At 38.0% G+C, this 13,279-nt stretch overlaps 1 long non-coding RNA gene and 1 pseudogene across 1 annotated transcript; both read left to right on the top strand.

Annotated features, from left to right (window-relative positions):
• Window positions 1–406: 406 nt before the first annotated feature.
• LOC148714358 (uncharacterized) lies at window positions 407–4,926 on the top strand (annotated as a pseudogene).
• A 7,313-nt stretch (window positions 4,927–12,239) lies between these two features.
• Window positions 12,240–13,068, top strand: LOC148714357 (uncharacterized). The gene is made up of 2 exons (XR_015976265.2): window positions 12,240–12,337; window positions 12,428–13,068. It is a non-coding gene; the product is annotated as an uncharacterized LOC148714357 (long non-coding RNA).
• Window positions 13,069–13,279: the final 211 nt, after the last annotated feature.

Here is a 13,279-nt window from a genome sequence, read left to right as displayed (position 1 = left end):
TGCCTACTTGTTTAGGATAAATGTTTAAAGTTCTGGATCTATTTTTATTATATAGATAAGATCTCTAGCATGCATAGGAATTAAATAGTTTAATTCATGCTTTTGCTGTAAAATTTTTAAAAATATATGCATGCGACCACCAGGGTTTCCAACAATCTTCACCAGCTTGATGTCAATAACGCTTTCCTACATGGTGATCTGAATGAAGAAATCTATATGAAAATTCCTCCTGGCTTTACTGGAGAGGGGGAAGTATAAAGTTTGCAAATTAAATAAATCCCTTTATGGTTTGAAACAAGCTTCTAGGCAATGATTCTTCAAACTTTCTGAATTTCTCTTAGCTATTGGTTTTAAGCAGTCCAAGGCTGATTACACCTTGTTCACAAAACCGCATAGTTCAACATTCATGGCACTTCTGGTGTATGTCGATGATATCATTTTGGCTAGTATTGATCTTGCTGCCATTACTGATCTTAAGGTTGCAATTGGTCAGAAGTTCAAAATCAAAGATTTGGATGAGCTCAAATATTTTTTGGGACTTGAAGTTGCAAGGTCTACTAATAGAATTTCAGTCTGTCAGTGCAAATTCACCCTTGATCTACTTTCAGACACGGGTTTTCTTGGTGCTAAACCATCTAAAACCCCCATTGAGCAGAATTTAAAGCTGACTAAGGATGAAGGCTTGCCTCTTGCTAATCCTACTGAATATAGGTGCCTCATTGGGAAACTTCTGTATCTCACTATCACTAGACCTGATCTATCCTACTCTTTGCAAGTTCTAAGCCAATTCATGGACAAGCCTCATCAGTCTCATCTCACTGCAGCCCATCGTGTGCTACGATATCCTAAGGCTACTCCTGGACAGGGTCTATTCTTTCCATCTTCCTCTGAATTAAGTATCAAGGCTTACTCTGATTCAGATTGGGTTGTGTTGTGGGATGGGGTTCCGAACTTTAGTCCCACATCGGCTAATCAGCGGAAAGGTCTGTGCCTTATAATGAGGAGGCCTAAAACCTTTCCTTACGAGGGCCCTTTTGTGGGACAAAACCATGAGGGACGCCCAAGCCCCCTGTACGAGCTCCGCGCCTGCAGGTGGGTGCGCACCCTGTGCGAGCTCCGCGCCCGCGGGGCCCAGAGCGGGCAATATCTCGGGAGGGACGCAGCCGCTTTCCCTCTAGGCCAGTGTGCAGACTGTTGCCGGGATGAAATTCTGCAACAGATGGCGCTAGAAGGAGGGCCTCGGCCAGCACAGACCTTTCCGCTGGGGGGGCTGTGTTGTGGGATGGAGTTCCGAACTTTAGTCCCACGTCGGCTAATCAGCGGAAAGGTCTATGCCTTATAATGAGGAGGCCTAAAACCTTTCCTCACGAGGGCCCCTCTACGGAGGGACAAAATCATGCGAGATGGATGGGTGGCTCCCTATAAGGGTTACGATCCTCGATCCCCAAAGCGGACAATACCATATTCGCTCTGAGCTGAGCTATTCTAGCACTCTCTCATCAACGAGGGCCTTTTTGTGGGACAAAACTGTGAGGGACGCCCAAGACCCCTGTACGAGCTCCGCACCTGTAGGTGGGTGCACACCCCGTGCGAGCTCCGCGCCCGCGGGGCCTAGAGTAGACAATACCTCGGGAGGGATGCAGCCGCTTTCCCTGCTCGGCTAGTGTGCGGACTGTTGCCGGGGTGAAAATTCCGCAACAGGTTGGTTGCCCAGAAACACGGAGGTCCCTTACAGGTTACTATGTATTCCTCGGTGACTCCTTGATTTCATGGAAATCAAAAAAACAGTCGACCGTGTCACGATCCTTGGCAGAGGCAGAGTATCGGGCAATGGCTGATACTGCTTGTGAGATAATGTGGATTAAGTACATTCTAACTGATCTTATGGTTCCACACTCCAAGCCTGCTTTACTATTTTGTGACAATAAAGAAGCCTTATCCATAGCCACTAATCCAGTTTATCATGGAAGAACTAAGCATATTGAATTGGATTGTCATTTGATTCGAGAGAAAGTCCAGTTGGGGATCATTCACATATTGCCTGTCCGCTCTCAATATCAATTAGCAGACATTCTCACTAAAGCACTTAACTCTTCTCAGTTTATTTTCTTTTTGTCCAAGATGAGCATTCACAATATTTACTGCTCATCTTGAGGGGGAGTCTTGAAACACAGCTGCTGATACACCTCTGATACGGTTGCTGAACTCAACCTGGGCTGAGATAAAACTCCACCAAAGCTTCACTGATTTCACTGATATGCTGACTGATACGCCACCGATACGTTGACTCACATGCTGATGAGGATTGGTGTGAAGAGATGGAGCTGAGCTGGAGCTGAGGAGGAAGCTTAACTATTAACCAAATTCAGTTAATCAGTTCAATTGATAACTGAATTCAGCTGAATCCAGTTGTACTAGTTAAGTTAGTTTCAGACTTACTTATAAATAGATATACTCATGATGTATTTGGTGAACTTCCGGTAAGAAATAAAGTTAGTCTTCCTCCATCTATTCTTCTCCCCTCTCTGTTCAAAGTTTCAGTCTTTTGTCATAGAACACCAAAACCAATAGAATTATCAGACTAAAACCTTCTAGTCAAATATCAACAAATCGGATCTCCGTAAAATTTGAACGAACAACAAATTATATGTCATTAGTCATATCTCTCCAGAATATCAAACGCAACAGTCAGAAGAAGGATGGCATAATCTAGGAGTTTGGGGTTTTGAGGGGGTTTAGGGTTTACGAGACCAAGGGAATTGAGGGAGATTTGGGGTTTGGATAGGGTACCTGAACCCAATTAGAGGCGGAATTGGAGCCACTGGAGATGGCTTTGGATTGGAGGACCGCAGAGATCGCTATGGATTCGAGAGAGACCGGTGAAACAGTGGAGATGATGAAAATTCTATGTTGACCCCTACGTATTCAGGAACGAACTTCGGTGTCGCTCATTGGAAGGTGGGGACTTTTTCGAGAGCAAAAATCTTACAGGCGGTGGGGCTAAAATGGGATCGGACATCAGATTCTAGCATATTCACATCTATATTTATTTTATTTGATAAATATAAATATTAGTCAGTTATAAAAATTTATATCTATATTTATTTTAAACAGATATAAATACAAATCCGGTACTAAAAATATAGTTATAAATGCGGATATAAATTGAATAATTAAACTTTATGACCACATAATCAAAGATATTACTAAGTATATGATAAATCAAGTTAAGTAGAATGTTTGAGGAGTTCAACCCCTAGTGCTCAAGGATGGCATGAATCTCATGGTAATGGTAACCAAGGATGGAGAGTAGAAGAGAGATATATTATATATGGGTCCCTAAATAGGGAGTTAATTATAAAGAGGACCTTGCGACCCCAATATGAATATATCATAATAGTTACCTATTGACTCTTAATAAGTCACTTAAAACATTTACTAGTTCTTAACTACTAACTTCTTGTAAACTTAGCAAGCTCTGATAACTTTATATATTAAGTTATTGACAAAAAAATTATATACTTATCCGTAACTTGATATCTATTTCATAATTAAATTCTAGACTTCAAGTTTCCAACTTAACCTACACTATTTTAAAAAGAGCATTGCACTACAAGAATATTGGGCATTAGCGAAGCATTTTTTGGCCTTTAGCGACGCTTTTAAGCGTCGCTAAAAACCATTCCGACGCTTTTCTAAGCGTCGATAAAGCGTCGCCTATGCTACAGTGGAGAAAATATTTTCCGACGCTTCCAAAAGCGTCGAAAATTAGCGATGCTTTACCGACGCTTTTTAGCATCGGCAAAACTTGTTCTAACGATACTTTAAAGCGTCGTTATAATTAATTTTTTTAAAAAATAAAAAAAAATTGAATTATTATCTGTGGCATAATAATTCCTCTCCTCCGCCGGCGGCGGCGGAGGCGGCTTCCCTTCCGACTCCCCTGACGCCTCCGTCGCCAGCTCCTTCGAGTTCGAATTCTCCGCCCGATTCTCCTCCGCCGCCGCCTTCGCCACCGGATCCATGACCTCCGCCGACGAGCTCTTCCTTAACGGCCAGATCCGCCCCATGAAGCTCTACTCCCACCTCCAGCGGCCCCAGGTCCTCGCCCCCCTCCTCGATCTCAACGAAAAAGAAGATGACGATGACGAATCCGAGCATCACCCGCCGGAAATAGCCACGAGGGGGCGGGATCTGAAGCTCCGGAGCCGATCGATTCACTGGAGGGCCAGATCTCATTCCCCGCTTCGGAACGCGCCACTCCATTGGCAAATGGAGGTCGAAGAACGAGAGGATAGAGCGAAAGATGTAGAGCCGGTTCCAGATCCGAAGTAGATCGAGGCGGAGGCGGCCACTCTATCCGTCTTGGCTTCGTCCTGCCGGTCCTTCTCCACGTCCTCCTCCTCCTCCTCCTCTGGAAGAACCTCCAAGAAGAGGATCTTCCTCAAAGATCTCCTCTATAGAAGCAAGAGCGAGGGAAGAGAGAGAGGAAACACCAAAGAGAAGTTCTGGCACTCGATCTCTTTCTCCCAATCCAAATCCAAGTCCAAACCTCCGCCGCCGATTCCTCCTCCCTCCGCCTCGGCCGCCGCTGCTGCCGACTCCTCTTCTTCTGCCAATCCTCCGCCTGCCGCCACGATCTCGGGGGCGGAGAAGGCGAAATCGAAGGATCCATCGCCACCGGTCGGCTGGTCTTCAAAGAGAATGGCGGCGAAGCCGGTGAACTGGGTGGGGCGGCGGAGGGCGCCAGCACTGTCTCCGCACGAGCGGCACTACACGGCGAACCGGGCGCAGGCGGAGGAGATGCAGCGGAAGACGTTCTTGCCTTACCGCCAGGGCCTGCTCGGCTGCCTGGGCTTCACTTCCTGCAGCTATGGCGCCATTAACGGCATCGCCCGTACCCTTCACCCCGTCTCTTCCAAGTAAGCCACAGATTCATGCCGCAGATTTTTACAACGAAGCTTTGTAAAGCATCGTGGGAAAAAAAAATTAGGTGACTGGGTTGTAAGGCTTCCGACGACGCTTTTGAGCGTCGTAGCATTCTGACGACGCTCAAAAGCGTCGTCTAATCTAATTTTTTCCACCCCTACTATAACGCGTCGGCAACCTTGCACGGGGTGCCCAATTTTCCGACGCTTTTTTCTTGCGTCGGTGGGTAAGAGTCGGCAAAACCCCTTTTTGTTGTAGTGTTGGGACTCTATGAATCGGTCAAAACTATCCTGAAATGGAATATATTAATCAGTTCAAAGAAAACTTTATTATCCAATCACTATACACATGGATGTTTTCAAAACTCAAATTACATATAGGGACCCTTTCCCAAGTTTCGTAATACCAATTTTCGTACCCATACAACACCATGGTGGTACAAAATTGGCATGGGTTGGTATCATCGAGTCGATATATGCACCACCCCCAAGCCCCACATTTTAGCAAAATGTATTGTACATTCTTCCAATTAACATGAGGACCAATCAACCAATACGACGACTGCCCTCTCCCCACATAGAAATGAAAAGAGGATCTTCCATTTTGTCTGCATGAGAATACCTTTTAAATATAAAAAAATAATCGACTATCTCATGAGGGAGGTGTAAAACTGAGAAAGCAGAATTTCAAGAAATGTATCCTACAATATTATTGCACGGATAGGATATGAAATATCTAGAGTATTGGAGACAAGAAGAGATGATGAAATTAATTGATAGAAGTGGAATTCATTACCTCCATCCATTATCTAGAATAGTTGGCGAATGTAGTACTGGTTAGTAGCAAAAATGGAGGGAATAGGGTATGCATGGATTTCGAAGATTCAAACAAATTGATTGGGACTTTAGTGCTATACAAGATATCTTTTCCATTATAAGCCTTAGTGGAAGTAAAGGTGGAGGAAGTTCATTTTGGATTGAGAAATTAACGTTTTGGTGTTTAACCTATAATCTTGATTGAAACTTCATTCATGATTAGGACTAGGGGTGCAAATTTGCTGAGCAGCTCGCGAGCCTCTCGAGCTTGACTCGACTATTACCAAGCTCGAGTCGACTTCAAGTAGCTCAAATAGTTTTTCGAATCGAGCTGTAGTTGCAAAATACTTGGCTTAAATGCTCAGAGCCTAGTTGAGTATATATATTTTTAATAATATTATATTTTATTTATAATATATATTATTAATTTATATTTATATCTTATATTCTATCTTAACCATATTTTTTAAATCATGACCAAGGCTTGAATTCGAGCTCAAGTATGGATCGGTTGATATTTGAGTAGAGTTGAGTCAAGTTTGAGTATCATTTTGTTTGATCCAGTTGAGTTCAAATTTAGATATTAAGGCTTGATCAATTTCAAATTGAGTTTCAAGCTCGAGTAGTTAGAATTGAGTCGAGCTAGAGCCTCTGGCTATTTGATTTAGCTCGATTGCACCCCTAATTATCACCTAGCACCAATATCCAATGATGGGGCCTGATAACAATACCACTATAGTGATTAAAAATAGTGTTATGACTAACAAAAATAGTAGAGCATGAGTAGCATAAGTATACCTAGCGCAATAACCTACCAACACTCAGCATAGTGAACCTTACTCTCTCCTTTTTAGTCCCATTCATAAAACTAAATCTTACATAATCTCTTTCTCCCCTTTTGTTCTATTCATATCTCCACAGACTAATCTCACGTCCTCTCTTTCATATACATAATCTCATGCCTAGCTCTTTCATGCATAGATCTCAGCGTATGCCAAGCCAAGCTAGGTCCGAGACAATTGGCTGATATCCATAGAATTTTGTCACACTTTAGCCCATCCAAGCCCAGCTTCAAACCTGAAATTCAAAGCTCGATAATGATTTTGGTTCGATAGAGACTCCTAAGAAAAACTGAGATTTGAATGGGAGAAGATACTTAAGTGATTTTGGAGGCCCTTCTCCAACCATGGCCTCTCTTTCTCTCTCTCTAAAAGTGAAGATCTTTCTCAACCTTTTTATAAATTTAGTCCTATTCATTATATTTTTGTAAAATATAATCTTTTATTTATGTGAAACCAATGCCTTTTTTTCAAATTAAAAAAGTCATTTTTATTTCTTTGAAATAACAAATCCTTTAGTTTTTAAATTTTAGTAGAAAATGCTTTTCAATTATCTTCAATTTTATTTAATATATTTCAATTTATATTAAAAGTTTATAATTTGTTTTCCTTTTATAATTTTTACTTCAAATATCCTCATTTTATTTAATTAATTGTTTCTTCCTATTTATATTGTAATTTGATATTTTCATTGAACTGTTCTAATTCTCATACTCTTAAGTTTTTTTGTATTATGGATGACCTTGGAAATTCTGTTTTTAGAATTAGTTTAACCTAAAATAAGGTAATATCTGATCCGATCGGAGAGAAGAAGGATTTTCATCAACCTGCTTAACTCGAATCTCTCAACAATAAAAAACGAGAAGAAGATGGAGGAATCTCAACAGTAGGGCTTTAATTCGCATTTTCTTTCATTGATCCCTTCATCTCTTAAACTGAGGTACGTAGCCCCTATTTATAATACTAGTGAGGGTTCTCCTTTCACAATTTGGGTTAGATTTTTCTTCTAATTCGAATAAGACTAGATATCTTAAAATAAATATGATTAATAAAAATATTTTAAAAAAATAAAATTTTTTGAAGAGGTAGATTTCTTGTTTTATATTAACTCTGCTTTCTATCGCTTTGCCTGATTCTTCTTGGATAGAGAGCTACGCCTATCAAAGTCTTACCCAAAAAGAATACTTTTAGTTTGATCAGTCTGTTTCAGGGTCTAAACGATGGAATTTTAACTCGATTCAATCTTCTAAGGGGTTGGCCCAAAGTTGTAGAACTTTAAAAGATACCCAATTTTTTAAAAGAGATCATCTTAATTGGGCATCATATGACCAAGTTATGACCTCTACAAGTTTGCATAGAACTCCGCTTCCGATGTGGCAGATTTTGCTTCTGAATCCTGTCCAGCCCTGCTCGTAGTGGCCAAAGACATCGAGTCTAACGATCCTTCTGAATATCTGTACGTAGTGGTCAAAGTATTCCACATTGAGTTTGGTGATTTTCTTGGATACTCATAGTGGCCAAAGCGATCCCCATCAAATTTGTTGATTCTCTTAAATACTCGAGCATTAGTCAAAATAGTTCAAATCGAGTCTTGATGATTTTTCTAGATCAATATTGTCAGTCTTATCTCATGTGACTACTAGCCTGCAACATTTTTCCCTTGCTTTTACTAAACAAAACCCCCTTTTTCGTAAAAATTTTGAACAAGACTTTATTAACAATATTTGCATCAAAACGGTACCTTGAATTAACTAAGTGTTTAGTGGATCTTTAAGGAGGTACAGAAGGACGTGTTTAAGTGGAGCTTTATACAGCGGGAGGGGTGGGGGTAGGGATGGGACCCCGAGAGAGCGAGCGAGCGAGCGAGAGAGAGAGATCTCACGAGGTATCAATTCACGAACTCATATTATGTACACTGCCTGGCTATTATTCAAGAAGAAGAAGAGAGAATATTTATCTTACACGGCCTGCTGACTATTTATTTGCAGTACAGTTCGACGTAGTAGATACAAGCATCAAACTTCTGTTGCCATACTTTTCTAGACCTAGAACCGTCAAGCACCCATGCACGCAATAAGAACCTATGCATGATAACAAAGCCCTTCATCTCTAGTTGTTGGAACCATGTGTACTCTCTTTCTTACCACCATCCGCACCACCCCATGGCATGTTGCCAGGGCTGCTGATCACATAATTGTTATCCTTATCTCTTGGAATTTCATGGTGGTTGCTAACAGTGGTCCCAGGGTAAACTGTCTCAGCTTGGCCTCCTGCATCGGTTTCTTCCATCAACAATTTCCGAGGCATCACCATGCATGAGCTCAACGTAACCATTCCAAGAAGAATAATGAAGACCAACTTCATCCTTTCAATCTGATTACTGCTGCAAGAACATGAAAAAGTAATCTCAATATTCTATAATCACAGGTGTTTAAAGGGATATATAACATAGGATTCAAAATCAAAACATACTACAAATAATAACTTAATACCCAAACTTAAAAGAGAATACGAAGACTTCTGTCGGGAGTTGTTGGGTTAGCAAGTGCAGTTATGCTATTTATAGATCTTAGAGTGGTAGAGCTGAGGCACTGGCAGTTGAAATTGGTTTAAAGCATCTGATTATGGATTCTCCACCAATATGAGACAACACCCAGTGGGGGGCATATATATCCTCATCAAATGATGCGTTAATGGAAAATTTTCATCCAGATTAGGAGCCTATGTGGAGGGTTGGTTGTGGCTATAGTAGGCATTGTAAACTAGCATTATCACCGAAATTCAACCTTCTATAGTTTGCAACTAATCTTTTATTACGAGTATGTCTTAAATTTTAAGTACCTATTTCTTGAATTTTTAGTAATGTTATACCATGATTTCAGAAATAAAACTGAACATACTAGGTAAACTAAGTTGAAGTCCTTTAATGTGATGAGAGAACAAATATGCTATGGGAATTGTATCACAACCCAAGACCTTACCTAAAAATGTTACTTCAAGTATTTGGTTCCTTAGCCTTATATAACTATTTAAGATTTATCTAGTGCATAATCAATGTAAGACTAAATGCACGCTCGCACATATCCTCACAAATTGATATAGAGCATTTTTACTTCAGGAGCCAGTTGCTTCCAAGGCTAATGAAATAAGTGACAATACTGTTCATGTTTGGTCTAGGGTATCCTTCACACGTTTTGAAGCACTAGCATATAACTTTTTTTGATGCAAATTAATATGAAGGATTTCCCATGTGAGTAAAAGGTAACTTTTCAAAAGAATGATGAAGCTTCCATTGTAGATGTATATCTTGAAGCACATATTCTAGCCAAGTCTTGCAAATACTAATTACAGTGGCATCGTGACTTATGAATTTCATCTTATCAGTTTTAGTTTTTGGAATTCATTAATAACACATGGAAAGACCACCACCCATTATCATGCTTGGGCTCACTCAGAACATTTGATGGAGAACACTAAATAAATGAATGGGATATCATATCAACAGATCTACTTTGTTCAGCAAGGGCATGCACAATGTCGAATTGATTATCCCCGAAATCACTTCTTGTGCATGACAAAATAAAAATCAAGCAAATGATTCAAAAAAATATTCAAATTCTAGACCTACTTGACTAGTTATTAGAAGATCTATACAGAGGAATCGTGCATTTTTCACCCAGTTGAACAAGTTTTTGTTTTCATTAAACATGGAGTCAGATATGTTTATTTAACAACTTCAGCAAGACATTGGGAGCAGATTAGTGATGTCTTCGCATCAATGCCGCTAGTCTATTCAACATAAATAATGTCTATCATATTTTAATACCCATAGAAATTAACTAATAGAATCTTATATATAGGAGTTGAAGAAACCAAAAGGACTCCTCAGAATTTAACTTGGTCTTTACATTTTTCCTACATGGCACATCTAGCTACTGGCTGCCTTTCTCCTTGTATCCCAGATTCCATTTTCTTTTTTTTTTTAGCAATACAATAGAATTCTTTTCTGGTTTATATGCACTGCAGCTACTTGAATATATAGCAAGTGAATTACCACCCCCCTGTGCTGTGGAACTATGTTACAACTGAACACATACAAATCATAGTATCCATGAATCTAGTTTATGTGTTAGTGCACAACAATATTCCTAGTCCCATTTATTTTTCTCAAGAAGTATTCAAGCATTCAACCATAAGAAATCTGGACTTCTGTTTACTCCGGCAGGTTCAAGCAGCCAATAACATAAGTCATAAAAAATGCACAACAAATGCCTGTTTAATTTCTTTATTATCAAGATGTAATATCACTTATCGAAGGAACTATAGACTTAATGTTTATCATGCTCCATATTTAACCTAATGTGGTTATTGCACCACTATAACAAAAGCCACTATTTAAATGTTACTATTGTATGAAACAATAGGCTATTGCATTACCAAAAAAAACTTTAACATATCTTTTCTGACTAAATTGCCTCTTTTCTCCATTTTTAATGCTATAGTAAACATTCTTAGTGGTAGAGCTTATTATTCTTTCATTCATCATGTCATGTTATCTAGTGTTAACCTAGTAATAGCATAGCTAATGTAAGCCTCATGTCAATAAGCATAATCTTGAATTAAGAAATTATTGTTATGCGAGAAGCACAATCTCTTATGCTCTTGGTAAAGAGTAAAATATATCTTAATATGATAATAAAATTTAGAACACAAAAATTACCTTAAAAATAGAAAAAAATAGATATCCAACATAGTGAACACTTGGAATGGAGATAATTTCTTCCATAATCCTTGAATTCTTCTTAAACAGAAATGAAATTTTAAATTTGAAAAAAATCATGTGAGACATTAAATTTTAATCATATTTAAACTAACATGGTTATTGTACCACTATATCAAAAGCCACTATAAAAAAGTTACTATTGTATGAAACAACAGGCTATTACATTATCAAAAAAACTTTAAAATTTCTTTTTTGACTAAATTGTCTCTTTTCTCCATTTTTAATGCCATAGTACACATTCTTAGTGGCATAGCTTATTATTCTTTTATTCATCATGTCATGTTAGCTAGTGTTAACCTACTAATAGCATAGCTAATGTAAGCCTCATGTCAATAAGCATAATCTTGAATTGAGAAATTACTGTTATACGAGAAGCACAATCTCTTATGCTCTTGGTAAAGAGTAAAATATATCTTAACATGATAATAAAATATAGAACACAAAAATTACATTAAGAATAGAAAAAAAACTAGACATCCTATATAGTGAACACTTGGAATGGAGATAATTTCTTCCATAATCCTTGGATTCTACTTAAACAGAAATAAAATCTGAAGTTAGAAAAGAATCATGTGAGACATTAAATTTTAATATACCAATTAAAAAAATTATCCTAGATATAATTTAATTAAATGATGCATTAAATTATGATTAGTTATCTTTTGTAATTATGTGTTTCCGAATTAAATATTTTAAAATAGAAAAGTTTAAAGAAATCATTTATGGAGGCTTTATTAATATGATATGTATAAATTTTATCAATTGCATGATTAATTGGTTAACTATAAAGTTATCTAGACTTTTTATTGGTCTCCAACATACTCAATTGTTGCCATAATGATCACCCACTTAGACCACCATAGTACCCATGACGAAAAAGTATATAGAGTACTAGTATAGAAAAATTTGTCTATAAATCAGTCTTTCTAAACGTAAAATCTGTACATCAAACTCTCCTCCAAAATCATTGAGTATTTTCTCAAACTCCTTCACCAACCTATATTGATTCAATATATTTTAGATCTCTTGTTGTTACCAATTTTTTTTTGATGAAATTGCAGGTAAACCATGAAGATCTTACTCTTACTTTACATGAGTTTTATTATGAGTATGGTTGTTTTGGAAATATATGCAAGGGATGCAAATTATAGGAGCTCAAAGCGTGCTCCATATGAAAGAATGGAAGAGAAGGTGCATCAACTTCCAAGAGATTCAAATCTTGATTTGCAGATAAGTGGAAGAATTGGTTACAAAAACAAGTTTTACATCAAAAGGCTCGTCAAGGAAATAGTCGGCGCCAAATTGCCTAATGATCAACATATACTGGAAGATGGAAGCAAGATGAACTACAAGATGAATGATGCAATCATCAACATAGACAGGAAAGATAACCATGGTCCTCTTTTGAACTCCTTAAAAACTACCTCTAGCCATTCTCGCAGTCCTAAATGTGAAATGAATCCTTGTCCAAAAAAGGCTTCTTGCTGTCCTCTCCATCTAGTTGATCAAAATATCCCATAGTCTGCATTTACAACTAAAAAATAATATCAAACCTAGAGTCCCTACTTATGAAGTGGAAACAATATTCCAACTAGATATGTAGAAATTAGCATCCACTTTTCGTATCTAATATGCTATGTCATGGTATAGACTTTGTATAATGTATCAGGAGATATGATGAAATAAATTTCATAGCTTACTATGTTTGTATGTTCTATAATAAAATTACTTATTGTGTTCAATACTTTGTTTTATATATCAGGAGATATGATGAAATAAATTTCATAGCTTACTATGTTTGTGTATGTTCTATAATAAAATTACTTATTATGCACAATTTATATTATCATTTAATTTATTATACTTATAAGATTGAAGAAATTTCACAATTGTACGGAAAACAAATCCATGAG

This window comes from Phoenix dactylifera, chromosome 3 (assembly GCF_051530095.1).
Source record: "Phoenix dactylifera cultivar Ajwa chromosome 3, Ajwa_hap1_PhDact_Kaust_v1.1, whole genome shotgun sequence".
Taxonomy (NCBI): domain Eukaryota; kingdom Viridiplantae; phylum Streptophyta; class Magnoliopsida; order Arecales; family Arecaceae; genus Phoenix; species Phoenix dactylifera.
This window is presented reverse-complemented; position numbering and strand designations above follow the sequence as displayed.